Consider the following 11,208-nt stretch of genomic DNA (forward strand, 5'->3'; position numbering starts at 1 on the left):
GCATCCCTACGGATGGGGGTCTTTGGGGTGGCCCCAACACCCTCCGAGCATCCCTATGGGTGCAGGTCTCTGGGGTGCCCCCCCCAACACCCCCGAGCATCCCTATGGGTGAGGGTTTGGTGGCCCCTTCCCCCATCTCCCCTCCCCCCCCTGAAGCATAACTATCAGCTGGGGGCTTGGTGGTGTCCCCCCAACACCCCTGAGCACCCTTATGCATGGGGGTCTGGTGGTATCCTGCCCCCCCCCCAACACCCCTGAGCATCCCTATGGGTGGGGGGGTCTCTGGGGTGCCCCCCCAACACCCCCGAGCATCCCTATGGGTCAGGGGCTGGTAGTGTCCCCAGTAACAGGGGTACCCCCATGGGTGAGGGTTCCCCATGGTGTCACAAGGGTTGGGGGGGCCTGGGAGATGCCTAAGGGTGAGGGTCCCCCAGGGAACTGCAGGTTCCCCGGGTGTCCCTGCAAGCGCGGGTCCCCCAGGGCAGCCTTGGAGGGGAGGGTCTCTGGGGTATCCTCAGCAGTGCATGTCCTGAGGTCCCAGGGGGGTTGGTTGGGGTCCCCAGGGTCCCCTTAGGATGAATGGGACCCCCCCCAGGCATGGGGGTCCAGCAGGGCACCGCTGTAAGCACAGGGCATCCTCGGAGACAAAGCTCCCTGGGGTACCCCAAGGGTGGGGGCTCCCCCGGGGACCCCCCCCACGCACCCTAGGGCGTCCTGCCAAGCCACATGGCCCCATGGTGCTGCTGCACGGTGCCTCTCGGGGAGGGGGGGGAGCTCCAGCAGCGCGCGCTCCCACCCAGCGGCACGCGTCTGGTACGTTAACAACCCGGCCCCAAACCCACGGCGAGCATCCAAAGGCTGGGTTTGAAAAATGCTCCCGCGTGCCTGCGCCCGCAGCAGCGCAGCACGAGCGTGGTGGCCGGACGCGTCCCTGCAGCAGGAAGCAGAGCCCCGGCCCCCTGCGCCGAGCAGTTTGGGCTCTGCGTGCAGGGCACCGCGACCCCACTGCACCAACACGACCCCAGTGCACCAACATCGCTGCCCCGGGGGGCAAACCCGAGCCTGGCCAGGGCGCAGAGCCCTGCACGGACCTCAGCCAGCTCCGGCTGAGTCCCCGTGTCTGCAGCAGTTATTTTGGCTGTGAGTAATGGTGAAATGGTGAATGGGGGCTACCCCCGTGTGCCAGGGAGTGACCAACGTGCTGGCCCCACCAGCCTCGCTGGGGGACTTGCCTGTCCCAGCACCGTGCCCAGCGAGGCCGTGCTGGTCCCTTCTGTCCCCAATGTGGCCGCAGGAGGCACAGCCCCCCCAGCAGCAAGCAGCTGCGGCCCCAGCTCATGACTTCCAGCATCGCTCCGTGGGTCTGGTCCTGCTGCACGACTGCCCCGAGCGGGGTGCCCTGACTGCCCAGTGCGGCGCTCATTAACAAGGATCGTTAGCGTTCCATCAAGCAGTGGTTAATTGCACAACACGAGGCACGCCGTGTGCTGCCCTCACCAAGCCATGGCACAGCGGGGGGGGGGGTGCAGGGGCCAGGTGCCATGTCCCAACCCTGCGCTGGGGACAGCCCCTGTGGTGCCATGAGGATGGGGCACGTGCTGTGCTCCCAAAACTGCCCTGAGCGCTGGGAGAGCTGGGGCTGGGGCTCCCTGGTGTCCCCCACCAGCCAGGCTGGCACAGCACAGCGGGTGCGTGGCTTGCACGCTGTCCCCAGCGCTGCCACGTGCTCCCAGGGGACACGGTGTGCGTCACCACGTGCACAGCCCCGGCGTGCAGTGGCACACGTCACATCCAGGGCGCCCTGCTCGTAGCCGGGTGTCCCCAGGCTGTGCACCCAGAGCCTCCCCACACCTCCCCACAGCCCAGGTGAGAGCGCAGCCAGCCACGCCAGAACTGCTGCCCCAGGGGAAAAGCACTCAAAGGCAGGGACAGGTTTGGGGTGGAGGAGGGAGGGACGCTAACAGGCCTCAAAATGCTCCCTGGGGCTGGAGTCCACGCAGGCAGCCAGGATTAGAGCCAAGCCAATGCCGCCCCGAGTCAGGCGCCCGCTCCTGCGCTCGCCACCCCCTTGGCACGGTGGCAGGGATGAGCTGGGAGACACCGAGCCAAACCCATCTCATCCAGGGGCTGGTTTAGCGGCTGGCCTTGAACTAGCTGATCCCGGGGGGGAATTATTCAATAAATTTGAATTAAAAGCGGGCGGGCGGCTTTCTGAAGCCTCTGGAAGAAAAGCAATGAGCTTAAGCAGCCCCCTGGGCCCTGGGGAGGTCTGGCTGGCAGCCAGCCGGAGCCAGGATGCGGCACGGCCGCGGGCAGCGCCGAGCAAGGCTCCGCTCAGCCTCCCCGTGCCCACCTGAGCACCCTGCTGGATCAGGCCCCGGGCACTGACTGCTCCCGGCTCCCTCCCTGCTGGCTCCCCTCCAGACCTCTGAGGCCGCTGTCAAGTGCATTTTGGGTTAAGATGCTAAAGAGCTCATAGCAAAGAGCCCTGGAGCAGCAGGTGTAGCCTCCGAGGCTGCAGCAGGCCCCCAGGTGCTGGCCCAATTCCTACCAGCTCGACCCAAAGCCAAGGCGCTGAGGATGCCTTAATTTCTTTGGGAGGGGAAAAATATTCACAAGTCCTTAGCGTTTGGTGTCTCCCTTATACAAACCGCACCTGAAACCACCATTGAGCACCGATGTGAGTATTTGAACGACAGAAATCCCAGGGGGTCATTTCCAAACACCCGCACGCACCGCCTCGTGTAAGTGCCGTGCGTGGATGGGGTTTTTGCTTGTTTTTTTGGGGACAAGGATGGGGATGTGCCACCAGGGGAGCAGCCAGCACCTCGGGGAGGCTGAGGCTGTGAGGACGGAGGTGCTGGGCCCCCTGCCCAGCCGTGCTGTGATGCCGTGCTCGCCCCCAGCTGTGCCAGCCGTGCACGTCCCCGTGCTGCTCCAGGCAGCCTCGCACCGAGGCCGGCTCTGCGGCAGCCATAGCAACCGGGCTGCCTCCCTTCTCCACCTTTCCCAGCACGGATAATGGCAATTTCTCCCAAATTTGCTGCTGCCTGAGAGATACCAGCAAAAGCCCAAGCACAAGACGGGGAACAGGGGCTGATGTGCCCCCGAGCCCTAAGCTGCGCCCCGCCACCCGGCTCTCTCCGCGCAGCGGGGTGGGGAGCGCTGCCTGCCTGCAAGGGGAGGAGAGGAGGGAGGAAAAGCCAAGCACCAGCAGCACGGCTTGGCACAACAGAGCACGAGGGTGTTTCTCATCCAGACGGCTGCTGGGGTTTGGAGATGGGGTCCTGAGTCCGGGAATGGCCACTGGGATTTGGGGGTTCAGAGCAGCCCCGTAGATGCTGACAGCGCCCTGCTTTCCCGGGCACGATACCAGCACCTCCCCAGCCTGCCCTGAGGTGTGAGAATACCGAGGGATGAAGCAAACACAAAACCCACCCTGGGCTCCCCTTAACGTGCTCCGGGGGGCTCTGGGCTGTGCCGCTGCCGCTCCGAGCCCCCCTTTGCAGCAGCAGCAGGGGGCTCCCAGCCTGTCCCCCCCCCCCTCGCTCCTCCCCGGGGGAGCTGCTCCGCTGTGACAGGGACATCTCCAGGGCTCAGGGGCTCCTGCCACCCCCCAGCCTTCTCCTGGCCCCAAAACAAGCCCAGGTCCCTACGGGGGTGCTGCGATCCCCGCCCCAGCAGCGCCTCCAGCCCCGTTCCTCACCCGGCATTGCCGCCTGGTGCCCGAGCGGAGCAGCGCAGCTCCGGGCTGCAGTTCCTCAAAAACAGGGCACGGAAAGCAGGCAGCAAGGGGAAGTGAGGCAGGAGGGGTTGTGCACGTCGCTGTGCCCGTGTCGGTGCTGGGAGGGCCGGGCTGGAGCCTGGAGCTGGCCGGGGCAGCCCAGAGGCTGAGCCGGGAGCGCGGCTGCTCCAGCTCCCCGCAGCCAAAAACTGCTGGGGGGGGACAGCAAACCCACCCCTCAGCCAGAGGGTCAAACACAGATGAGGAAAAATCAAAACAGATTCTTCTCCTTCCCTAACTCGGCTGCTGAGAAGCCGTACCAGCGCTCAGACCTCTCGGGTTTGACCCCTGGGCGAGCCCCCCGTGCTCACACTTGCCTTTTGGGGAAGATTTGGCAGTCAGGAGCACGGGGCAGCCCCTGGGCAGGACTGCAAAAGCCACCAAAGCCTTGCTGAGATGAGGTCCCTTAAGGAAAGACAGAGGCTGCACTCCGTAGCTCCGTAAGTAGATCACATCAGGCCAACATTTAATATCAGAACACAGAAAACAACGGATCACAAAGGAGAAGAAACACCCATACTCAGCCTCTTGTGCTCAGGCACATGTTGCTGATCTGGGCCCTGGAGATCCCTTTTGCCCTCGCAGGGGAAGGGGAGAGGGCTGGGAGGGCTGCGGGTGGAGGCTGGCAGTGAATCCCTGCGAGGAAGAGGAGCGAGGGGTCTGTCTGTGTGCGGGGAGGAAGAGGAGGGCTGCCTCTATGTGAGAAGCAACCTAATGACTTCAAATTGGCTTTAAATACAGCGAGGTCTCTCTGAACAAGAGAGGGAGCCCTTCGCTGCTCCATCCATGTGCCCTAGATCCACCACTGCCTCCTTGCCTTTCACACCTGCTTTACGTGCTGCCCCAGCAGCATGGAGCTCAGGCTGTGAAACCCAGAGAGCCAGTGCAGAGACCAAGGGGATGTTCACAGGGACTTGGTTCGGCCAAAGAGAACGGCCTGCTTACCCAGTCCCTGTGAGCTTGTTACCAACAGCCTCTGTACCCCAAAGCGCTTGCCCTCAGGGTGCGAGGAAGGCCCCGTCTTCTGCAGTTTGGGTTGGGACCCTCGATCCCGCACCTTTCTCCCTCTCCTTGCTACTGAGTGGGAGCTTTACAGGCGTTGCTTTGTCCAAGGCTCTCAGCTCTTCTCCGAGGTTAAGCTGCTTTGTGTCAGGTCGGTGTTAAACAGGGGATCTGGGGTTTCTTTAGAGGAGTGCTCTTCGGGAATAAAATTTACACATGCATCGCTTTTTCTTGAGCTTGAAAGAAAATGGATTTGTTTAAGATTTAAGGCATTTTAATGCCTTCAGAGCGCAAAACATCAGTAAAACCAAGACAATTTTAAACTAGGGGATGCTGTGAAAAGCAATCATATGGAATGCAAAATAAATACCTGATAGAAAGCAGACTTCCATTCCACTTACAGCCTAAAGCCCGTCTCACCTGGCTCAGCCCTATCACTGCATCCTCTTCGCCTGACCCTGTCCGTGGTGTGGGGACGTGCCATGGCGAGAAGTGACATTGGCAGCACCAGGTCTGCGGGGTTTTGGTGTGAGTGAGGCTTCCCGGGCAGTGTGTGTGGTGCTGGCACTGCAGCTCACGAGGTGAGGGTGTGCAGGAGCCTTCCTCGTGTCTGCCCCCAGCTGGGGCTGTGGCTGAGCTGGGGTTCCCAGGAGTTTCTCTGCACCATGTACGTATTTTTTTTTGTACACATAGATGTGGTGTAACCAAGTTCTGGGTGCTCTGATGTGCCTGGCCCGTGTCTCCCACTGGGTGACCGGTGGCAGAGGAGGGGAGAGGCGTCTCTGATGTTGTCTGTGCTGAAGATGGCAAATAAAGTAGCTGTAACGAGCTGGCCAGTGCACAAGAACACAGCTCCCAGCTTTGGGTGGAATCAGTCACTTGGCTCTGCAGCAGCCCTAACTACTGCTCGTTAATGGAAAGCCTATTTTGGGTTAATTTCTGGGAGTTTGTGCTTTTGAAATGGAGGGCCTAATCTCAGCTTTAAAGCTCTGAGCAAGTCTGATGGTGTAGGTAGAAATGTTGGTCTCTCACCTGATCACAGCAGAGTTTGAAGTGGGGAGGAAGCTTTTCCATGTGGTATTTGAATTCCCAAAGTTCTGGATGCCAACAGCAAACCCCTTCTCTCTTCCTCCTTAGCCACATGTCCCATAAACAAAGTGTGAGCCAGGCTCCAATACATTGTGAGTTTGGGGTTTGGAAGCACCGGGGAGCCGATGGGCTGCTAGGCTGACAAATTGTTAAATAAACCTTGAAGGAAGCCCATGAGAGAGGGCTCGTGGGGTGTTTGGGGAGGTTTAAGCCTGCAGCCAGTGCTCTGTAAAGGCAGGCCAGACTTTCCTGGGTGGTAGAGAGCACCGGTGCTCAGGGCTGAAGGAAAATGTACAAAACCAGCCTCAGGACGTCAGCTGGGAGAACTGCCAGGGATGGCTTGTGGAGGGCTTGGAAGAAGCCCTGGGGTGAACTTGGGCTTTGGCCACACCGAGCCCCGCAGGGTGGGTTTGTGGTGGCCACGAGTCCCCGCAGAGCTCAGAGCAGCTGCTGGGGAAGGACAAAGCACTGCCACAGCGTCCTCTGTGCTGGCCCTCTCCGTAGGGGGGTGTAAATGGGGAAACGAAGGAGCTTCCCCTGCTGCCTGCACCTGGTGCTGGTTTGGGGGCCAGCACGTGCAGTGCTCTCCCCATGGCCAAGATCTCTGAGCTCAGAAGAACAAAGCGGCCTGGACACCAGCTCTGCAGGCTGTCTGAGAGCCCAGTGGATGCTCGATACACCCCACTTCCAGCGTGCTGGTGTAAATCCAGCATGCTAATAACCTTCTGGGGCTGGTATATACAGGAACTGGAAGCACTGAGCTCCTACAATCACCAGCCAGAGGCTAAATCCGAGTTTTGGGTATGCGTGTGGGAGGTGCAGCCAAACGTCTGGGTCTCCTGCCCCCGAGCAGGTGGCTGCTCCCCAAATGGGAGTCCCAGCACGTGGCTGGGGTAGGCTGAGGTATTACTACAGAGTTGTAGGGCTAATTTGGCACACTTTACCTCCAATGCTTGTAGCAGACACGAGGCAGCGAGCCGTTTGCCACTCCTCCTGTGCTCCCACTGCAGTGCTGGCTCAGAAGGGAGATGTTTTGTAAAAGGCAGCAGGAGATGCTTGTGCCAAGGAGCTGCTGTGGGTGCCCATGAGGAGAAGTGGTGCCACTGAAGTGACCTCAGGTGATCCTTGTCTGGGAGGAGGAAAGCCCCAAGCGTCTCCCTGCCCTGCAGTAGGACCCAAGCAGTGATCTGTGGCCACAGAGACCTGGAGTGTGCCTTCCTCTGGCTTCCCTTGTCTCCAAGTGAACTGTCTGCAGCCACAGGCAGGCTTTTCCCATAAACCTATGCAGAAAATAAGACAAACTCAATTAAAACCCGTTTTTCACCCTTTTGTTGCTCTGAGGGGTGGGGTTTACACCCTCCAGTGTGCTCTCTGGGATGCCGGGGAGGACCCTGTCACAGCCTGGGGCAGGAGCAGCCCCCGGGTTCCTCGCCCTTGCTGTACGGAGCGCTGCTGTGGGAAACCTCTTAAATATGGGGGAAACTGGGTGAGCAAAGGCTGCTCCACTTCAGTTGTGGCTGCCAAGCAACAGAACCATAAACAGAATATTTCAGAAGATGAAAATGTTTTCTAATCCAAATTTCTTTTTATACCCCAAAGATGTGTGCTTTCGGGCTGACTGTACAATCTCCCAACCTGCCCAAAGATGCTTCGTGAAACTGGGGAGACTTTTCAGGGATATTTGGAGCGATGAGCTGAGCACTTGGAGGCTTTGCAGGCTGTCGGCATGACCTGAAAGATGTGGGGTCTTGCATGGGCTCTTCCTCCCACTAATCGTGTCCCAGGAGCTGAGCATGTAGAGCTCACAGGCTTCAGAGGAAAAAAATAGAACAGGGCACTTCCTAGATGGGCTAAATGGTTGCTGCACTTCCAGCTCCTGCTCTGAGCCCAGATCCTTCCCAGCATGTTAAAGGGCATGGGTTTTGCAGCGTGGTGCTGGATGCTTGGCTTCCTCCTGGAGCTCTTGGTGGTGCTGTGCCCTGGGTGGGGCTCTGTCCCTCCTCCTTTAGGATGCGCTCAGGAGGTGGTGTGAGCCCTGCGGTATTGGTCCTGCTGGGCTGAGGCAGTTTCTAGCAGGGGCTTGAAGCCTTGGGAAGGGCAATGGGATGCTTGGAAGTAGATTTAATCTAAATTGGTGGTTTTGCTGGTTCCTTTTTTCAAGCTGCAGTCTCCCACGAGATGGTGCTGTGGGATAGGGACACTGCAAATGAGACATCACTTCGGGGCTTTATGGCATTGAACACAATAAAATTAATTTGTGGCTTTGGCAGCAGGCTTCCCGTGGTCTTTGCAAAGGTTTCTTCAGAGAGCACAGACAGGGAGCGAGCAGTGTCTGCTGTACCTGGGGGAGTTGCCTTGGTGGGCAAACCCAGTCAGAGGGAAAGCACCACCACATCCCCCTAAAAGTGCTTACACGACCTGTGCCGAGCCTGTGTGCACTCACATTAATTGCTGTGGTTGGGCTCAACGTTCTGTAAATGGGCAAAGAGCATGCTTTATTTATAAACAAAGCCACAAATATATTGTTATATATGAATTAATCGTTTTTAAAGTTTGGTTGTAAGAAGAAATAACAATTAAAATGGTTTTACGCACCTAATTTTCACTCATGTGGGGGCTGTGCTCAGCCCTGCCCTGCTCCCATGGCTGCTAGGCCAGCAGTTTGTCTGGGGATGATGTGGGGGCTGCAGCAGGTTGTCACCAGCTGGGCCCTTTGCTGGCAGGAATGTGATGTTTGGGTTGGGGATTTTGTTTTGCTTTTTCTGGGGTCCAGTCAGGGTAACTGTTTTTAACCTGTCTTCACACTTTTGCTCTTTTTCATTTTTTTGTGGCTACGTCATGCCTGAATTCACTATTTCTGGTGGCATCTGCGTGTATTAGATCCTGCTTCTGTGTTTTGTCAGCCCGAAACTGCTTTTGCCCAGCTTCAGGTCTGCCATTCGTTAACTGGCTGCACATCTGCATCGCATCCTGTGTCTCTGTGTCCTTGCAAGTCCCAAGTCCTCGCAAACCCAGGACAAGGGTTTTGGGCTGCTTCAGGCAACAGCACTTCTGTACCACAGGGCACGTGGCTGTACTGAGCATAGAGGCAGCAGAGAAATGTGGGATTTCTGCCCCACTGCTCTTCTTGTGCCTTCCCCTCTGTTTTCATGCTTTCTGCACAGGAGGGCTCTTTGGAACAATTTTTTATTTGATGCTGGGTTCCTGATCTGAGTCTTCTTACAGAGAAGGGTTTTTCTGAACATGTCCTGTCAAATTATGTTCCTCATTAATAATGACGCTTTTGATCAGCATCATGAAACATGTGGACAGTTCTTGGAAGGTTTTTGTGTTACAAAGTGAATGAATGAACAAAATGGGTTCCTGTGGCGAACTTATTTCTTGTTAAGCAAACATCTGGGTCATCACAGCTTTTAAAAAATCTAGAAAATACAAAAAATTCACAGGTGTGAAATGCTAACCTGAACTTTATTTCAATTTCAGATGTTCACTCTGTAGAACAAAGTTATTGGGATTTGATCTGGAGCCCTCTGAAGTCAGAGGAAGACCTTTTCCTCAGTGACTCCGTAACAGCCAGTACTGGACAGAGAGGCTGAATAATTTACAGAGCAAAATTCCCACTGTTTGCTATACAAACGTGTTCTGGGCCAAGGGGTGCCCTGAGGCACCCCCAGATGGATTGCTTTGCCTTCCAGCACATGCACTGGGGCTGGTAGCTGCTGGCTGGGCTTCCCGTTGGCACGGGGTGATTTTGTCTGGGTCTTTAAAACCTCCACCTGTGGCAGCTGTGGGGTTTTGCCCGTGTTCCCATGTGGCCTGGGATTTGTCCTGGCATGGTGTGGACAGAGCTGTGTGCTCTGAGTGGTGCTCGTGTGTGCCCAATGAGCTGCTGGGCTGCCAGAGGCAATGAGGTTTCATTGGTGTAATTAGCTGATTCGGGTGAGTTTGGCTTTTTCATATTTTTTTTTATTCTGAGGCTGGGTAATACACATTTTATTCTGTTGGCCAAGTAATACATATCACACCAGTGGCATTTAATAACGTACCAAAATCCAAGTTTGGGTTCTTCCTCCTTCAGGGCCCTTTCCTGGTGCCCTAACAGTGACTTTCAAGGTCCGTTGCTATAGCAGTAAGAGATGATCAGTTGTACTTTTCAAAGCATTTTTCCTTATTTATCTAACCCTGTCTCTCAGGCGTAACCTTCCCACAGATTTTTGCTTTAATAAACAACATTGTGGCTTTTCTGCACGTCTGCTCTAAGACCGAGGTGACTTGCCCCTGGCTGCTGGGGCGATGTGGCCACACCAGGCCGTGGTTCTCACCTCAGGGCTGCTTGGCAGCAGCTCGACCTGGCCCCACACCGCGGTGCAGTGCTGCTCGCTGGCTTTGTGGCAAGGACATCCACCTCTGGCCAGCATCTGCTCCTCAGGCCTTACCTGGGAATAACCTTCTGCAAGGAAACATCCAGCTCCTGGTCTCATACTGACGCCTCCAGCCTCGTCAGGCCTGTCCTGTCTTCACAGGGAGAGCTCAGGCTGTCTGAGTCTCCTCCAGAGGGGCTGCCTCTCACCAGCCCAATCCCAACACTGCTGAGCGAGCCCTCGGTCTCCTCCCTCCATCTTCTTCCCTGATCTGCCCCCAGTACCACGGTTATCATCCAGGTCAGCCTCCTGCTGCTGTCTTTTTACCCATCTCTGCAGACACAGAAGTGTCCGTGCCTGGTGGCTCACCAGGGGCTCGGATGTTCCTTCTGGTGCTACCAGGGAAGCCCAGTGCAGGGGAGGCTGTCAGAGCTGCGGTGGGTCTGGAGCTCCATCTCCTTACTGCAGGTTTGTGAGATGTTTTTGTGCATGAGTGGGTCGGTGGGTATCCTTAAATCCTATTTTTTCCCCCTGCCCTTTGCCTCGTGCTGCTCCCAGCCCCGGGCTGTGAGGTCTGGTCCCCAGCCCCTCTGCCCCCTGCTCACTCCACGTGTGGTACCTTCATCGTCCAAGGAAGAAGTTGTCCTTGCTCAGTACACTGAGTATCTAGCACAGCTGAGTCACAGCCCAGTTTAGGTGTTAGTGCAAATAATTACTAATTACATCCCTGAGAAAGCTGCCCGTCTCCTGGTTTTCTGCATCCAGAAGCTTCTCTTATCAGTATGCGGGGAGAAAGCGGGTGTGCTGGGCAGGGGGCTGTGGCCCAGATACCTCTGGCGGGCTTTGTCTGGGCATCTAACGGGCTTTGTGTGCTGGTGCTAAGTCACAGTGCCTTCGGTCACCACAAAAGCAGAGTGGAACAGTTGAGACCATGGAAAGTGGGTCAGATTGCTAGAGAGGAACACAAAAGGA

This window comes from Anas acuta, chromosome 16, assembly GCF_963932015.1.
Source record: "Anas acuta chromosome 16, bAnaAcu1.1, whole genome shotgun sequence".
Lineage (NCBI taxonomy): Eukaryota > Metazoa > Chordata > Aves > Anseriformes > Anatidae > Anas > Anas acuta.